This window comes from Hyperolius riggenbachi, chromosome 1, assembly GCF_040937935.1.
Source record: "Hyperolius riggenbachi isolate aHypRig1 chromosome 1, aHypRig1.pri, whole genome shotgun sequence".
Classification (NCBI taxonomy): Eukaryota; Metazoa; Chordata; class Amphibia; order Anura; family Hyperoliidae; genus Hyperolius; species Hyperolius riggenbachi.
In genome coordinates this window covers 480417987-480437004 of record NC_090646.1, presented here as the reverse complement: position 1 = coordinate 480437004, position 19018 = coordinate 480417987, and the positions used below count along the sequence as shown (strand labels likewise).

The following is a 19018-nucleotide window of genomic DNA, read 5'->3' as shown; positions in this document are numbered from 1 at the left end:
AGACTAGTCCCAGGGTGTTGATGATCAAGGACCTCACACCCAAAGATTAGGAATCTGTGTTATCATTCTGTTATACCTCAGACTAGTTCCAGGGTATTGATGATCAAGGACCTCACACCCAAGATGAGGAATCTGTGTTATCATTTTGTTATACTTCAGACTAGTCCCAGGGTGTTGATGATCAAGGACCTCACACCCAAAGATTAGGAATCTGTGTTATCATTCTGTTATACCTCAGACTAGTTAAAGGGTGTTGATGATCAAGGACCTCACACCCAAAGATTAGGGACTTGTGTTACCATTCTGTTATACTTCAGACTAGTTCCAGGGTGTTGATGATCACGGAGCTCACACCCAAGACTAGGCATTGTTTATTATCTGTTCTGACCTGCTTTCCTGACCACTCTTCTGTTCACTGATTTGGTACTTCGCTATATCTGATACTCTGTTGCCAAACCCTGCTTGCCTTAGGATTACCAAATCAGTCTCCTGTCTTTGTACTTTGTATGTCCGTGTGTTGCCGACCTGGCTTGTCCGACCTTCAGAGCTATCTCCCCAGTTAAGAGATAGTTCACAGATCAGTCAGTGACATCCTCCTATTGGTGTCACTCACGCTCTGGTCCTTCCCTCTCCCAGTCTGACTCCTCCCTGCGGGAGAGTCTCAGGCTGCGGGAAGGTACTTACTCTAGCAGTATTCCTTACTGCCTTGTACCTGTCCTCCTGGTATTGTTCTCAAAGTATTACTGTTGCACCAAACACTCATATCTCTCAGGTGTCCAGAGGTTAGTAATATATCGGATTATCGGTGATACTGCAGATCATCAATAATCGGGTATATATCTGTATTCTTGGTGATACTGCAGATCACCAATAATCACACCCTCTCTGTGTTACACCGATCGTTACAACTTCCCAGTCATTTGCCACCAGAGTTCCATGAACTCCCTAATGGTGGCCTCACACGATACAATAAAATGATCCGATTTTACAGTAATTCGATAAATCTCTCGAAAAAAATTGAAAGCTTTTTTTTCATTCTACTGAAAAATCTGATGGGATTTCCCTTTTTTTTTTATTTAAATCGATCCGGAATGCCAGATATTTCTCTTCAATTTCTACTAAAGATTGTATGGTGTGTGTTGGATTGTTAATTTATTAATATACACACCCTAGCAATTTTCTCTGAGTTTCCAATCATTTTTATCACAATTGAGGAAAATATTGAACATAGGTGTGTGGTACATTGGTCATATTTTTGAAATGTTACAATCAGTCAGAAAAATTGATTGCAATTCTTAAATTCTCTGATTCAATCTCATCTTATATAATCTTGTCAGCAAAAACTGTTTGTTAATGCAGCTGGATATCCTCCTGCAAGTTATAAAAATATTTTGCAACCTGCAGTGTTTCTTCTGAATTTAAAACTGAAAAGCTGGATGATATTCTAATTCTTGAAAATCGCACAATTGTACCTGAATTTTGCAACGTGACATGATGAGATAAACATATACACATATGATACTAGCCTTACTAAGAAATTCCGTGTGCTTTCCACTTCTCTGACAGTCCCCTTGCCATGAATCGAAAATTGACCAACAAAACGCATCATGTGTTCCTAGCATAACAGCCCCTCACTGTCTCTCCTTTGCCTGCTCCCCCCCTCCCCCCCATGACAATAACGACTCTGGGCTGCATTTGCAGCGTAGTGACCCCAAAGTCACTGAAAGGAAAGTGCAGTAATACAGCTCATAGGAGTGGCAGGGAGAGGTGGAAATGGACACTACCCCCAGGATCAGGTAGTAAGATTTTTTTTTTTAACTATCTTGATTGGCTTGGGTTCATTTTTTGAAAAAAATTTAGTTGATCTATCCAAAAGAGTTTCTGTTAATTTGTCTTTTTCTGAAGCGCTTAAACAGCTGAGAAACAGTGAGAGACCGTTTAAGATAAGGTTTTATTGTAGGAAAGGTCAAAGGGCCATTAGTTCTGCTTCTTTTACAGCTTAAAAGGAAGAGTATGGATTCTAAACCGCAACTGTGACAGTATGATGCAATGTTATAAGTAAAGCTATATAACTGAAAATAAAAATATGAGACTCTTTTCTTTGCTACTTATGTTCTATTTATTATCCACACTACACATATAATTAATTACAGGTAGTCCCCGGTTAACGAACGAGATAGGGACTGTAGGTTCGTTCTTAACCTGAATCTGTTCTTAAGTCAGAACATTGTGCCATCTCTGTCCCCCCCTCTGTGTCACCTCTGTCCTCTGTACCTGCTTATACAAGTTTAAAATACATTTTTTTCTTTGAATTTTTTAAAATCAATTTTCTCAAAAACTACAAGTCCAATTTGAAAAAAATTTTTTTTACTTGTTCCCATAGAAACATAGAATCCATGCTGTTCGTATCGGCGGGTCGTTCGTAAGTCGGACATTCGTAAGTCAGGGACCACCTGTATCTCATAAGTTTTTTTTCACTTCAGGTTCACTTTAAAATACCCCTGAATCGGAGGACTAATAAAATTTAATAAAACCCATAGTGAACTATCCCTAGCCTCCTGATGCTGCTTGTTGTCTTTGGGCTCCCTCCTCTTCCCCAGGCCCAGTCCACTTTGCATTCAACTCTCCATTGTATATCCTTCCGGAAGTTCCCCAAGCGATGCTGAGCAATCCAAAACTGTGCATGCAGACGTTCCAAACTGCGCGTACACAGCAAACTTGCAGATGCGCAATTTAGAATTGCTGCTCAGGGGAACTTAACGCAAGCTGGATAGAAAGTTACCAAGAATAGTAAAACGGGAGGGACCGTGAAAACAAGAGCAGCATCAGTAGGTTAAGGTTTAGGGAATACTAGTCCACCATGGGCTTAATTCAATAGTTTCTTTTACCGCTTCAGAGGTGCCTTAAGCCTCAGTGACACAGTAGTGTAATCTTGGCAGGGGTGGCCAGTCAAGAGCCATCTCTGCAGAGAATCTAGCATGTGTATAGCTGGCATGATGCATTACCGAAAGATCTGGAGTGCCAGATCATTTCTGACAAGTGCATTGTTCTACTCCCTACCCTGCCCACTAGATGCTGCTTGTTACATTATGCCCCGCATATAGAGCACCTATTTAAAAAATATTTAAAATGAGCCTCCCCATAAGGGAGGTTCATAATATAGTGGGCCATTGGTAGGGATGACCAGCATTACTTACCTTTGGGGGCTGCTCCCTAGCCCACCATTTGTATGGGATCCTCTATCTTCCCTAGGGAGACCCGCAGATCCAAGCTTCTGCAGCGGCGCATGCGTCCCAACCACCGCAATGCATCCCGAATGCATCGCCACACTGGCATAAGCTTCAAAATGTTGCAGCTGTAGGTCTGCCTGCTGAAGTTGGAGGATTCTATGCTTACAGGGGGTTTGTAATGATCGCTGCTGCAGCAGCTATTGCTGGAAGTAGTGCTGCAGCTCAGGCAGTTCTGATGTCTTTCCATGCAAGCTGCATAGCCTTGTCTGTCTTTCCCTGCTGTCAGCTTGTGACTGATTATCATTCACCTGTGTGGGAATCTGCATGTCTGCTCCCATTGGATGACCTCAGTATAAAGATCTGCTTCCTGCAGGGTTTCCTTGGGTTTTTCATAGCTTCAGCTTAAGCCTGTCTTGCTGTCGCTTTAGCCCCCGATCGTGTTTCTTGTTAAAGATACTTTGCTGGTCTTTGCATCATATATTGGTTCATTGCCAATATATATGCATACCAGCACGTTTATTATTTTCCTTGTATTTGTGTTACGTTGATATATCAGTGTTGCTGATATATACGTACACGAACTGTTTATTTCCTGTGTTCAGTTAGTCAGTTTTCCAGCACGTTTTGGTAGTTTGCGCGTACCGTGAGCACCCGTGCTGAGCTAGTTATCCTGTTCCTGGTACCGTTTGTGGATTGCGTTCATCTCTGCGAAGAGATAACGAATCCTTCTGAATCCTGTTCTGTCACTGTTTGTGGATTGCGTTCATCTCTGCGAAGAGATAACGAATCCTTCTGAATCCTGTCCTGTTACCGTTTGTGGATTGCGTTCATCTCTGCGAAGAGATAGCGAATCCTTCTGAGTCCTGTTCCCTGTGTTACTCCATTCCTAGTCAGCGTTCCTGCTTATGTCATATATCGGTTCATTGCCGATATATACATATGTTAGTCAGACGTTACAAATAGTTTCATTGATAGCTGTAATTGTAATACGCTAGGAAAACATACTTATTGTATATTTATCTGTGTTACGTTCATCTATCTTAATCCTGCTATTTTCTGACTATCCCGTCCAGTCTTTGTGAGGCACGCCATCGCCGCATCGCATTGGCTGCCTCATTCCAGTCTGTCTGGTTTTGGACGCTTGCTGTCGCTAAGTAGCCGCTAGCTAGCAAGCGTTCATTCTGTCTACCTGTCCTGATCTCCTCAGTTCCGGTCTATGCGCTCAGCGCTACTTTGCGCTGAGACGTTATACGAAAGCATTGTTTGTGGCTGTCAGATCTGCACCGGCTCTGTGCGCCACAATCTCCTATTGGAGTCAGTCCTCCCCTCCACTATACTAAGGGATAGCCTGTTTCCTGGTGCTAGTGTGTGTACCTCCTCCACGTCAGCTCATGCGTTGCATGCTGACTGTGGAGAATACACCACCAAGCCTTACATTATGAAAACCCCATTACCAATCCCCATTGTGGGGGGGATTCCCAGAAAGTATGACACTGTTAATTATGGTTCCTGTTCCTTTAAGAAATTTGAAGAACTTAGCTCTGAAACAGAAAATGAGTTTTTCTCTGAATGTGCCAGGTTCCTGACCAATCCTGATCTCCAAGCGACTCCTGTTTCAACCTGGGCACTCCAACTAAGTTATATTTTGTTTAAAGGGGAATTATTCCAGTGGGCATTTGATGTTCTCAATCATTCCGATTTGAAAGAGAGACCACTGGAATTTCTAGCGTTTGTGATCCATAACTGGTTGCGCATAGATCCATTGCCTTTTCCTCTTAATGAACTCCTGGCAGCAGGCCAATCAGCTGCTCCTTCAATTGCTTGCAAGAATGAGCAGCAAGCAGAAAGTGTTACTGATAATTTTCCTGCAGCTTTGAATAAATCACCAAAAACCGCAAGGTCAAAGGCAAAACGCAAACGTTCTAAGAAACGTGTCCAATCTGCAGAATCGTTATCCTTAGCGACTGAGACCTATAATGAGATTCTGCCATTAACAGATAATGAAATGCAATTGTCTTTCAGGGGAGTTAAATGGACTTATGAAACTACTAATGAACTTTCCTCCCTGGCTAGGGAAAATAAAGATTTTTGTTTAAAAGAATTATCTGAGTATGATTATGATGAGATATTAGAGTATTGAACAAATCAACTTATTTGTGAACCAAGGGAAGTTTGCATACACTACAGTTCAACACTTGCTACAGGTATTGGATATTCTTAAGAATAAGGAATCTGCCAATCACCTGCTAATTAACCCTATACATGTGCCTGCCACAATCATATCTGCAAACCATGATCTGCCTGTTAAGTATGCTTGGAATCCTCCATTTGAGAAAGGAGAGATGGAAGCTCTGGTCAATGAATGGAAGAATGATTCAAGTTCATTTTGTCAATTTTACAGTGCAAAAAGTGAATTGGTATTGAATGCATGCATTAAGTCTGCCTATAACCTAATAAAAACTGGTGTGTGTGAGTATGACTTTGTGGCTCCATTGATTGATGTGTGGGAACTGATTTTGGATGATTTTTTTTGTGACTCCGAATTCGCAAATTTGGCGTTCTGACCCGCCTGCTTCAGCACCTTTGGCTGATTCAGCAGGTGATTCGGAGCTCTTTTTGTGTGAAATTGAAGTTCCTGCAATTCCACCCTGTACCATGGATAACTCAGTGTTACTTCCCAGTAAAACAGAAGCCACTGATACATTCTTAACCTTGCCCTGCGCAAATTTCTCAGCAGAGAATCCAGAGGTCCTGCTGACTTCCGAGTCCAGCCTAGCCAGTACTCATGACTCTTTGTTTAGTGAAACAGACACCAGAAAAATCTTGCCTGTCTCTGCAAACACTTCTGCAGAAATTACCTGTGTTAATAAAGTTCAACTCCTGTCTGATCCAGCAGATGCGCAAACATTGTGTCTTGATCTTCCTGTTTCTACACCTTGCTCTAGTTTCGTGAATAGCTCAGAGCATCTGCTATGTGAACCTGAAATCGCAGAATTATTACCTTGTTCAGAAAATTTTCCAATAAATTTGCCCTGTACCATGAATTGTGCAGTAGATCTCTCCAATGAAACTCAGGTCACAGAATCATTATGCTGTCCAGCAGGTGCTTCCATGGTTTTGCCCTGCAATATGGACTGTTCAGTGATCCTGTCCAGTGAAGCTGTGGTCGCAGAGTCTTATGCTTCACCCAGTACTTTGGATACTTTAAACCCTCTAGCAGAGGAGGCTGAAGCACTGCTTACCTCAGTTGGTGTTGCAGTAATATTCACTTGTCTAGCAGCTGTTTTGGAATTACAGTCTGCTCTAATAAAACTTGATGAATTTCTGCCCAGCAAAGCAGAAGCCATTGAAATATTGTCCTCGTCAGCAAGTGTGTCAGATACCTTGTCCTGTACACAGTCTGATTTAACCAATGTTGTTGAGTCCCTCTCCAGTGTTGTAACAGCCGAGGAACTCCAGCCCTGTCCTCTGAATGTTTCAGAAGTCTTGCCCTGTAACATGGATAATTCTGATTCTCTGGTCAAAATAATAGAAATCTCAGAATTTCAGTCCGGTCTGATGAGTGTTCCTGAAACCCAGCCCTGTATCCTGAAAGATTCTGGTTCTCTGGCCGCTGTGGCAGAGGTTCCAGAGTCCCCTTCCTGTCCAGGGAATTCCTCAGTTTTGCCTAGTCCAGTGGGGGCTGCTGCAATACTGACTTGTTCTGCAGCGCCTCATGAGCTCCAATCCAGTGTATTAAATGAGTCTCTGTCCAGTCCAGAGGTAGTTGTGGAGTCCCTGTCTGGTTCAGTGCATACATCAGAAGATTTGTCCTGTCTTGTTAGTGCCCCTGAATCTGATTTGTTACTGACTTTGCTGGAATCAGCGACATCTAAGTCTGATCCAGCATTCTCGTGTAAAAGTCCAGTAGTTGCGAAGTTTAGTCATGATGATTTTTTTTTGGCCAGTCCTGGTTTTGGTCCTGTCTTGGCTGACCCTGAGGCTCACAGTTCCTCGACATGCCCAGAGGTTTCTCTTGTGCCGGTGTGCCCAGATGTTCTTTGTGTGCCAGAATGCCCAAGTGTGTCTAAGGTGTTAGCGTGCTCTGATGCTTCCTTAGTGGGAACACGTTCTGATATTGCCAGTCTGCCTGCATGCCCAGAGATGGTTCTGGTCCCTGAAAGCCCTGATATTGATGTTTGTCCTTGTGGCCCTGACTCGGGAATTGCCCTAGGTTCCATAGGGGTTCTTGATGGTTCTCCATGTGAGCCTAAGGGGCATTCTGACCTATGGAGATCTCTTTGGAGCTTCAAGGTGTTCTGGGAGGTCTCTGAGAAAACTTGTCCTGGTGCCTTGGACTGGTTCAACAGTGGGTTTTGTGTTGGTAAAGACAGTACCGGTGGGCATTGCAAAGGCTTTGTCGTTTCTGAACGGTTCCTGGAAGGCGGTGGGTATCGCTCAGGGAGTTTCGGAGGGCTTTCTTCTGGAAATCATGGTTCTGATGGGTGTCACACTGGGGCTTGTAGTACTGATGGGCATGGTTCTGTAGGTTCTGGTTCTGATGGGTCCAGTCTTGTGGGGACTGATTCTGGAATTCGGTCTTGCCGGGCTGTCCCGGTCATCATGAATTATCAGTCAGACTGTTTTGTTGGAAATTTCAGTTTTGAAAAGCGTCTGGAATCCACTTTTAAAGGCGGGGGTACTGTAATGATCGCTGCTGCAGCAGCTATTGCTGGAAGTAGTGCTGCAGCTCAGGCAGTTCTGATGTCTTTCCATGCAAGCTGCATAGCCTTGTCTGTCTTTCCCTGCTGTCAGCTTGTGACTGATTATCATTCACCTGTGTGGGAATCTGCATGTCTGCTCCCATTGGATGACCTCAGTATAAAGATCTGCTTCCTGCAGGGTTTCCTTGGGTTTTTCATAGCTTCAGCTTAAGCCTGTCTTGCTGTCGCTTTAGCCCCCGATCGTGTTTCTTGTTAAAGATACTTTGCTGGTCTTTGCATCATATATTGGTTCATTGCCAATATATATGCATACCAGCACGTTTATTATTTTCCTTGTATTTGTGTTACGTTGATATATCAGTGTTGCTGATATATACGTACACGAACTGTTTATTTCCTGTGTTCAGTTAGTCAGTTTTCCAGCACGTTTTGGTAGTTTGCGCGTACCGTGAGCACCCGTGCTGAGCTAGTTATCCTGTTCCTGGTACCGTTTGTGGATTGCGTTCATCTCTGCGAAGAGATAACGAATCCTTCTGAATCCTGTTCTGTCACTGTTTGTGGATTGCGTTCATCTCTGCGAAGAGATAACGAATCCTTCTGAATCCTGTCCTGTTACCGTTTGTGGATTGCGTTCATCTCTGCGAAGAGATAGCGAATCCTTCTGAGTCCTGTTCCCTGTGTTACTCCATTCCTAGTCAGCGTTCTTGCTTATGTCATATATCGGTTCATTGCCGATATATACATATGTTAGTCAGACGTTACAAATAGTTTCATTGATAGCTGTAATTGTAATACGCTAGGAAAACATACTTGTTGTATATTTATCTGTGTTACGTTCATCTATCTTAATCCTGCTATTTTCTGACTATCCCGTCCAGTCTTTGTGAGGCACGCCATCGCCGCATCGCATTGGCTGCCTCATTCCAGTCTGTCTGGTTTTGGACGCTTGCTGTCGCTAAGTAGCCGCTAGCTAGCAAGCGTTCATTCTGTCTACCTGTCCTGATCTCCTCAGTTCCGGTTTATGCGCTCAGCGCTACTTTGCGCTGAGACGTTATACGAAAGCATTGTTTGTGGCTGTCAGATCTGCACCGGCTCTGTGCGCCACAATCTCCTATTGGAGTCAGTCCTCCCCTCCACTATACTAAGGGATAGCCTGTTTCCTGGTGCTAGTGTGTGTACCTCCTCCACGTCAGCTCATGCGTTGCATGCTGACTGTGGAGAATACACCACCAAGCCTTACATTATGAAAACCCCATTACCAATCCCCATTGTGGGGGGGATTCCCAGAAAGTATGACACTGTTAATTATGGTTCCTGTTCCTTTAAGAAATTTGAAGAACTTAGCTCTGAAACAGAAAATGAGTTTTTCTCTGAATGTGCCAGGTTCCTGACCAATCCTGATCTCCAAGCGACTCCTGTTTCAACCTGGGCACTCCAACTAAGTTATATTTTGTTTAAAGGGGAATTATTCCAGTGGGCATTTGATGTTCTCAATCATTCCGATTTGAAAGAGAGACCACTGGAATTTCTAGCGTTTGTGATCCATAACTGGTTGCGCATAGATCCATTGCCTTTTCCTCTTAATGAACTCCTGGCAGCAGGCCAATCAGCTGCTCCTTCAATTGCTTGCAAGAATGAGCAGCAAGCAGAAAGTGTTACTGATAATTTTCCTGCAGCTTTGAATAAATCACCAAAAACCGCAAGGTCAAAGGCAAAACGCAAACGTTCTAAGAAACGTGTCCAATCTGCAGAATCGTTATCCTTAGCGACTGAGACCTATAATGAGATTCTGCCATTAACAGATAATGAAATGCAATTGTCTTTCAGGGGAGTTAAATGGACTTATGAAACTACTAATGAACTTTCCTCCCTGGCTAGGGAAAATAAAGATTTTTGTTTAAAAGAATTATCTGAGTATGATTATGATGAGATATTACAGAGTATTGAACAAATCAACTTATTTGTGAACCAAGGGAAGTTTGCATACACTACAGTTCAACACTTGCTACAGGTATTGGATATTCTTAAGAATAAGGAATCTGCCAATCACCTGCTAATTAACCCTATACATGTGCCTGCCACAATCATATCTGCAAACCATGATCTGCCTGTTAAGTATGCTTGGAATCCTCCATTTGAGAAAGGAGAGATGGAAGCTCTGGTCAATGAATGGAAGAATGATTCAAGTTCATTTTGTCAATTTTACAGTGCAAAAAGTGAATTGGTATTGAATGCATGCATTAAGTCTGCCTATAACCTAATAAAAACTGGTGTGTGTGAGTATGACTTTGTGGCTCCATTGATTGATGTGTGGGAACTGATTTTGGATGATTTTTTTTGTGACTCCGAATTCGCAAATTTGGCGTTCTGACCCGCCTGCTTCAGCACCTTTGGCTGATTCAGCAGGTGATTCGGAGCTCTTTTTGTGTGAAATTGAAGTTCCTGCAATTCCACCCTGTACCATGCATAACTCAGTGTTACTTCCCAGTAAAACAGAAGCCACTGATACATTCTTAACCTTGCCCTGCGCAAATTTCTCAGCAGAGAATCCAGAGGTCCTGCTGACTTCCGAGTCCAGCCTAGCCAGTACTCATGACTCTTTGTTTAGTGAAACAGACACCAGAAAAATCTTGCCTGTCTCTGCAAACACTTCTGCAGAAATTACCTGTGTTAATAAAGTTCAACTCCTGTCTGATCCAGCAGATGCGCAAACATTGTGTCTTGATCTTCCTGTTTCTACACCTTGCTCTAGTTTCGTGAATAGCTCAGAGCATCTGCTATGTGAACCTGAAATCGCAGAATTATTACCTTGTTCAGAAAATTTTCCAATAAATTTGCCCTGTACCATGAATTGTGCAGTAGATCTCTCCAATGAAACTCAGGTCACAGAATCATTATGCTGTCCAGCAGGTGCTTCCATGGTTTTGCCCTGCAATATGGACTGTTCAGTGATCCTGTCCAGTGAAGCTGTGGTCGCAGAGTCTTATGCTTCACCCAGTACTTTGGATACTTTAAACCCTCTAGCAGAGGAGGCTGAAGCACTGCTTACCTCAGTTGGTGTTGCAGTAATATTCACTTGTCTAGCAGCTGTTTTGGAATTACAGTCTGCTCTAATAAAACTTGATGAATTTCTGCCCAGCAAAGCAGAAGCCATTGAAATATTGTCCTCGTCAGCAAGTGTGTCAGATACCTTGTCCTGTACACAGTCTGATTTAACCAATGTTGTTGAGTCCCTCTCCAGTGTTGTAACAGCCGAGGAACTCCAGCCCTGTCCTCTGAATGTTTCAGAAGTCTTGCCCTGTAACATGGATAATTCTGATTCTCTGGTCAAGATAATAGAAATCTCAGAATTTCAGTCCGGTCTGATGAGTGTTCCTGAAACCCAGCCCTGTATCCTGAAAGATTCTGGTTCTCTGGCCGCTGTGGCAGAGGTTCCAGAGTCCCCTTCCTGTCCAGGGAATTCCTCAGTTTTGCCTAGTCCAGTGGGGGCTGCTGCAATACTGACTTGTTCTGCAGCGCCTCATGAGCTCCAATCCAGTGTATTAAATGAGTCTCTGTCCAGTCCAGAGGTAGTTGTGGAGTCCCTGTCTGGTTCAGTGCATACATCAGAAGATTTGTCCTGTCTTGTTAGTGCCCCTGAATCTGATTTGTTACTGACTTTGCTGGAATCAGCGACATCTAAGTCTGATCCAGCATTCTCGTGTAAAAGTCCAGTAGTTGCGAAGTTTAGTCATGATGATTTTTTTTTGGCCAGTCCTGGTTTTGGTCCTGTCTTGGCTGACCCTGAGGCTCACAGTTCCTCGACATGCCCAGAGGTTTCTCTTGTGCCGGTGTGCCCAGATGTTCTTTGTGTGCCAGAATGCCCAAGTGTGTCTAAGGTGTTAGCGTGCTCTGATGCTTCCTTAGTGGGAACACGTTCTGATATTGCCAGTCTGCCTGCATGCCCAGAGATGGTTCTGGTCCCTGAAAGCCCTGATATTGATGTTTGTCCTTGTGGCCCTGACTCGGGAATTGCCCTAGGTTCCATAGGGGTTCTTGATGGTTCTCCATGTGAGCCTAAGGGGCATTCTGACCTATGGAGATCTCTTTGGAGCTTCAAGGTGTTCTGGGAGGTCTCTGAGAAAACTTGTCCTGGTGCCTTGGACTGGTTCAACAGTGGGTTTTGTGTTGGTAAAGACAGTACCGGTGGGCATTGCAAAGGCTTTGTCGTTTCTGAACGGTTCCTGGAAGGCGGTGGGTATCGCTCAGGGAGTTTCGGAGGGCTTTCTTCTGGAAATCATGGTTCTGATGGGTGTCACACTGGGGCTTGTAGTACTGATGGGCATGGTTCTGTAGGTTCTGGTTCTGATGGGTCCAGTCTTGTGGGGACTGATTCTGGAATTCGGTCTTGCCGGGCTGTCCCGGTCATCATGAATTATCAGTCAGACTGTTTTGTTGGAAATTTCAGTTTTGAAAAGCGTCTGGAATCCACTTTTAAAGGCGGGGGTACTGTAATGATCGCTGCTGCAGCAGCTATTGCTGGAAGTAGTGCTGCAGCTCAGGCAGTTCTGATGTCTTTCCATGCAAGCTGCATAGCCTTGTCTGTCTTTCCCTGCTGTCAGCTTGTGACTGATTATCATTCACCTGTGTGGGAATCTGCATGTCTGCTCCCATTGGATGACCTCAGTATAAAGATCTGCTTCCTGCAGGGTTTCCTTGGGTTTTTCATAGCTTCAGCTTAAGCCTGTCTTGCTGTCGCTTTAGCCCCCGATCGTGTTTCTTGTTAAAGATACTTTGCTGGTCTTTGCATCATATATTGGTTCATTGCCAATATATATGCATACCAGCACGTTTATTATTTTCCTTGTATTTGTGTTACGTTGATATATCAGTGTTGCTGATATATACGTACACGAACTGTTTATTTCCTGTGTTCAGTTAGTCAGTTTTCCAGCACGTTTTGGTAGTTTGCGCGTACCGTGAGCACCCGTGCTGAGCTAGTTATCCTGTTCCTGGTACCGTTTGTGGATTGCGTTCATCTCTGCGAAGAGATAACGAATCCTTCTGAATCCTGTTCTGTCACTGTTTGTGGATTGCGTTCATCTCTGCGAAGAGATAACGAATCCTTCTGAATCCTGTCCTGTTACCGTTTGTGGATTGCGTTCATCTCTGCGAAGAGATAGCGAATCCTTCTGAGTCCTGTTCCCTGTGTTACTCCATTCCTAGTCAGCGTTCCTGCTTATGTCATATATCGGTTCATTGCCGATATATACATATGTTAGTCAGACGTTACAAATAGTTTCATTGATAGCTGTAATTGTAATACGCTAGGAAAACATACTTGTTGTATATTTATCTGTGTTACGTTCATCTATCTTAATCCTGCTATTTTCTGACTATCCCGTCCAGTCTTTGTGAGGCACGCCATCGCCGCATCGCATTGGCTGCCTCATTCCAGTCTGTCTGGTTTTGGACGCTTGCTGTCGCTAAGTAGCCGCTAGCTAGCAAGCGTTCATTCTGTCTACCTGTCCTGATCTCCTCAGTTCCGGTTTATGCGCTCAGCGCTACTTTGCGCTGAGACGTTATACGAAAGCATTGTTTGTGGCTGTCAGATCTGCACCGGCTCTGTGCGCCACAATCTCCTATTGGAGTCAGTCCTCCCCTCCACTATACTAAGGGATAGCCTGTTTCCTGGTGCTAGTGTGTGTACCTCCTCCACGTCAGCTCATGCGTTGCATGCTGACTGTGGAGAATACACCACCAAGCCTTACAGGGTTAAGGAGCAGCCCCCTGAAGGTAAGTAATGCCAGACATCACAACATCTCACTCTGTTGCAAACCGGTTCATCCTACCTAATAAAATACAAGTGTCCTTGCGTCCCATGTCCCTGTGTCAGTGCTTTTGCGCTACTGCGCACGTCCTGCACTGACACGGCCGTTGGGACAGGATGCAGGGCTTAGGTCACTAGTTTTATATATTTTCCTACATAGAGTTGTTAGTTCCTAAACTGTCATTTCCATACTCCCTCTAACCAACTAAACAGTTTCCTTTGAGAATACAATAATTATGATTAATGCACAGTGAGGTACAGATTCCAGGAGGTATACATGTATGGGAAAGGTTTTGCTGTGTGACGTTACCGAATGATCTCAACCTTACCACTTCCTGTCACCTCAGCTGTGAATATATTCTTCAGAAACCCACACAGCACAGGCACATCACTGCACTCTACACCGGGGCTGTATGACCACAAAGACATGCACGCTAGACAAAGACTTGCTTTACAAAGGCTGGCCTGAGAAAGGAATGCTTTACTGGTAAATAAAACCCCATCAGAATGCAGCACTGCTACACTGAGCAAGTATAAAAGCATTGCATTCCTCCTTTAGCAGCAATGTTATTTGCATACAGCACTAGGGAAGACAATAGACATGCTCCCTATGCAGTATTCAGTTTAAAATAAAACTAGTTTAATTTTATGATGCATAAAATAATTATATTTTACCACAAACAATTTACATGATTTTCTGTTTTAAAAACAAAAACTGGGCTCGTCCGGGATTTGAACCCGGGACCTCTCGCACCCAAAGCGAGAATCATACCCCTAGACCAACGAGCCTCTGATATAGACTTCAAGCTGCCTTCCTTATTCCAAGCTACTCGCGTTGTTCATGCTGCACATACAATTAACAGAGCAACAAACTATAGTTACATGAATAAACTACAGCGTGATGGCAACATGCATATCATCCAAAGCACTCAAATAGCAAAGTACATTTTGTTCCAAAAATATTTATAGAGAAATGTTTAAGGCCTCTTTTACAGTAGGACGTTGCATTTTAAAGCGACATTAAAGTCGCAACGCAAATTACAACTTAATGCCCAAAAATAGTCGCAATGCAACTTAGTGCCCTGTTACGGTCGCATACAGTAGAGCAGTGTTTAACTTTTTCGACCCAAGTACCCCCTACCGCAATTCAGTTCCAGCCAAGTATATATATATACACACACACACACACCGCACCGCAGGTATAGGTGCCCCCAGTATAGACAGATAGCCAGGTATAGGTGCCCGCCCCCAGTATAAGTGCCCTCCTCAGTATAGCTAGGTATAGGTGCCCACAGTATATATAGGTATAGGTGTCCTCATAACTAGGCATGGGTGCCCCCAGTATAGCCAGGCATGGGTGCCCCCAGTACAGCCAGGATTGGGTGCCGCCCAGTATAGCCAGGCATGGGTGCCCTTAGTACAGCCTGGCATGGATGCCCCCAGTATAGCTAGGTATAAGTACCCCCAGTATAGCCAGTCATGGGTGCCCTTAGTACAGCCTGGCATGGATGCCCCCAGTATAGCTAGGCATGGGTGCCTACAGTTTAGTCAGGCATGTGTGCCCAAAGTATAGCCAGGAGGGGATGCAGCGCAAAACAGGGGAGCATGCCCACACATAGCGGCAGGGAGGGGGGGTCCACTCCTCCCCCGTCAGCGCTTCCCCCTCCGACACGCATTAATAGCAGCAGCGGCGGCGGCATGGTAAAAGGAACGCACACTTACTTCTGCGTTCCATGCCGGAGGTCCAATCTTCTCTGAGCCTGACACTACTTCCTGATAAACAGGAAGTAGTGTCATCGCTGAGAGAGAAGGACCTCTGGCGTGGAACGCGGAAGTAAGTCCGCGTTCCTTTTACCATGCCGCCGCCGCTATTAATGCGTGTCGGAGGGGGAAGCGCTGACGGGGGAGTCCAAGGTGAGGGGGGGGGGGGGGGGAGTGGACCCCCCTCCCCGCCGCTATGTGTGGGCATGCTCCCCCCGTTTTGCGCTGCATCCCCTCCTGGCTGCATACCCCCAGCTATGGTCTCGCGTACACCCTGGGGTACGCGAACCGCGTGTTGAGAAACACTGCAGTAGAGCATACATTCAATGAAAAGTATGTTTCCAAGTCATTACTGAGCATGTGCAAACAGTCCAACGCAGCTAATAACGTGTATAATGCACTGCATGCAGTACTTTCACTTAACATGCAGCCTTAATCACCAACACAACGTGTGCCATGTGAATGGGGTATTGATTTTTCATTGCAGTGAGTTATTCTGCGTTAAATGTTGTTTTAACGTGCGACCTGTGAAAGAGGCCTTACAGTACTGCATAAAGTAAAAATACACACAGTACACAAATTGAACCTGCTCTTTACTTTTGGCTGGTGGAGATGAGAGAATAAGTGTTAAAGTGTAGGAAGACTATACCAAAAGATCAAGCATGTAATTAGGGTTCTGGCGGCAGCTATAGCGGTGGCCAGTGTTATAACCAAAATAATTTTGCAACAGAAGGCATGGCAGATATCGTCTGAGGGACATTTTAGCAGCATAGAATGTGCTGTAGATATCGGCTGGGGGGGGGGGGGGGGGGGGGAGGTTGAGCGTTGTAGGTAAGTGTTAGGAATAGTTGAGGGTGGGTAAGTGTGAAAAGAAGGTTAAGTGAAGTGAAAGTAGAATATTGGTAATGTTTCAGATATTGGTAATGATACTGATATTCTATTAGCGGCTTCAACCGGCCCCGAGTTAAAGTGCAACCCTTAGAATATCTTCAAACAATTTACACACAACTGATGTTAAGCTTACAGGTTTTTAGTTTCCTGGTTGTTGTTTTTTTCCACTTCTTGAATAAGGGGAAAACATCAGCTGTACGCCAGTCATAAGGAACTGACCCACTTGAAAGAGAATCACAGAAAATAACAAAGTGGCTTATCAATAACTGAACTCAACTCCTTTAATACCTGGGGGTGGATGCCATCCAAGCCAGGTGCCTTGTCAAGCTTGATCTTATTTAACCACCTTGGCTCAGCTTGTCCATCACCGCCGCAGTGGATTTCTCCGGCCCTGAAGGGTCGTTTTTCACCAAATTTTCGGAGTGGGTGTAGCTAGCACTTGGCTAGCTACATCACCCCTCCGATCGCCACTGGCCCGCTCTGGTCCCCCCCCCCCCCCGATCGCCGATGTTTTATGCTCCCCCCCCACCCCCAGAGCCCGCGCCGGCACAGCCTCTCCATAGCCTCCAGGGGTCGCTATGGCGGCGACTTGGGGGAAAGTGTAGCTAGCCTAGTGCTAGCTACACCAATTTAAATGCATTAAAAAAAAAAAAAAGCTACCCGCGGCTGCATGGCTGCAATTAAATGTACACAAGGGTGGTTAAACGGGCCTGCACACCTTCCTGTGTCTGGCAAATCATGCTGAATGAAGTAGAGTGGGAAGAACAACCTAGGGCCACATTGTAAGCTAAAGCTATCATCTTGGTTGGTAAAGACAGAAGCAAAGCAAACATTTACAATTTCTGTTTTAGCTCAGTTCTCCACAATCAAGTTTCCCGTCTGATCTTGTAAAAGTCCTATATTCTCTATCTTCTGCTATCTCATGACCTGGAGGCAGCAGCATAATACAGTACACAGAAGGATCTCTATTTGAAGGCTGTCTGTGTACCTCCAGCAGGTGGTGCTGTTCATCCACTTTCACATTGTATTGTAGTTCGCTAATAAATATCTTTACAAAAACACAATATGGTTACATTTTAACTTCTACCACTGGCCTAAAAAGCAGGTGATCAAAAAATGCAATACCTACATCATGTATAATAAATCACCTGTTCAAGAAGTAGCTGAATCCTCCCGCTCCTTTACCTTTTGTGAATTGTAATAGACTTATGGTACTTACACACTCGCGACTATGGTCATTTGAAACAGCAGCTTAACGATCGGTCTGCCGACAATCGGGTAAAGAACTTTACCAAACGAACATTAAGTACAACGACAAACGAACAATATCGTCACGATGAGAAAATCCAACAGGACGGATCATATTGAACGAACAAAACTATAGTGTGTAGTTATCTGCCGAGCACGATCGTTACAAGGGCCAATGCGCCTGCGTTGGATTTTGGCCAGCTTCCGTACTTCCTGTGTAGCGCAGCCTGTAAAGATTGTTACATTACAAATTTCAAATAAACTTTGTTTGCAAGTTAACTATCATATATTTGTATCTATTATAACCCAATGTTTGTGTTTTTTTTAATTTTATATAAATATGTACGCAACATTTCCCTCTGATCGTTCTTTTCTGCGAGAACAATCGTTAAAATGTGTATTATGATTGCTGCATCCCATCGTTGCATTCCAATCGTTCCAATTGTGTTCGTCTGGTAACTATTGTTCCTTGTAAACGATCGTTATCGCAAGTGTGTACGTAGCATTAGGCTTGGATGTTTCCATGGCACTTTACTCCAAATTATGGAGATGCAATCGATACCAACTATACAGCAATGTACGAATACAAAAAGTATAGACAAGTGTGACATAAATAAGAGTAACAAAACACACCCAGTAGGAGGTGCATAACAGAAATGACAAGGAATATCCAGGAAAACTCCACTTTCATCTTGGCTCTTCCATCTCATATCCGCACTAGTGGGGGAAGCCTAAGAGCCTCAACAGTCTGATGGGCCTAGTTGTTCCTGGTGGAGAAAACCATTTCCACGTGGAAATGCCAGGTCAACGTGGGTTGTGCTCCAGAAAAACAGTAGATTTAAATATTAGTGTCAAAAATCTTAGTGGACCTGAACTCTTGCACAGGACAGAGGGAAACCAGAAATGCACCTCATTTGTATTTAGAGAGTTTAGCCTGTCCTGGTTCCCCCTCATCTGCGTCTAATTACAAGTTGTAATTTGATTCCTCAGCTGTGTCAGCTTTATGTCATGGCAGATAAGCTCATTTGAAAGCACAGGATGTTAATGTCTGCTTCCATGAAAGCAGGAAGTAAACAAACTGCAGATTCAATGCAGGATTTTTATCATCTATAACAAAGAAATGTTTTTCTTTAAAAGGTTATTATGCTGTTTATCTTCTAGAGCAGAGAAGCAGTTCTTAAGTTCAGGTCTGCTTTAGCCTCCTATCTTGAGGCAAGAATGTTCCTATTACTTACCTCCCCTCACTACATTGTGTCCCAAGATTCAGGTTCCTCCTCCCATTCAGCATTCACTGAGTGAAGGCTTCTTTGACTTTTCCATGATCCATCTGGCTAGGTTCACAATGCTTAGTTGCGTTGCAGAAAAATTCTGCATGT

At 44.1% G+C, this 19018-nt stretch overlaps 1 non-coding gene across 1 annotated transcript; it reads right to left on the bottom strand.

Moving 5' to 3' along the window:
* Positions 1-14459: 14459 nt before the first annotated feature.
* Positions 14460-14531, bottom strand: TRNAP-UGG (transfer RNA proline (anticodon UGG)). The gene has a single exon. It is a non-coding gene; the product is annotated as a tRNA-Pro (tRNA).
* Between the last annotated feature and the right edge of the window lie 4487 nt (positions 14532-19018).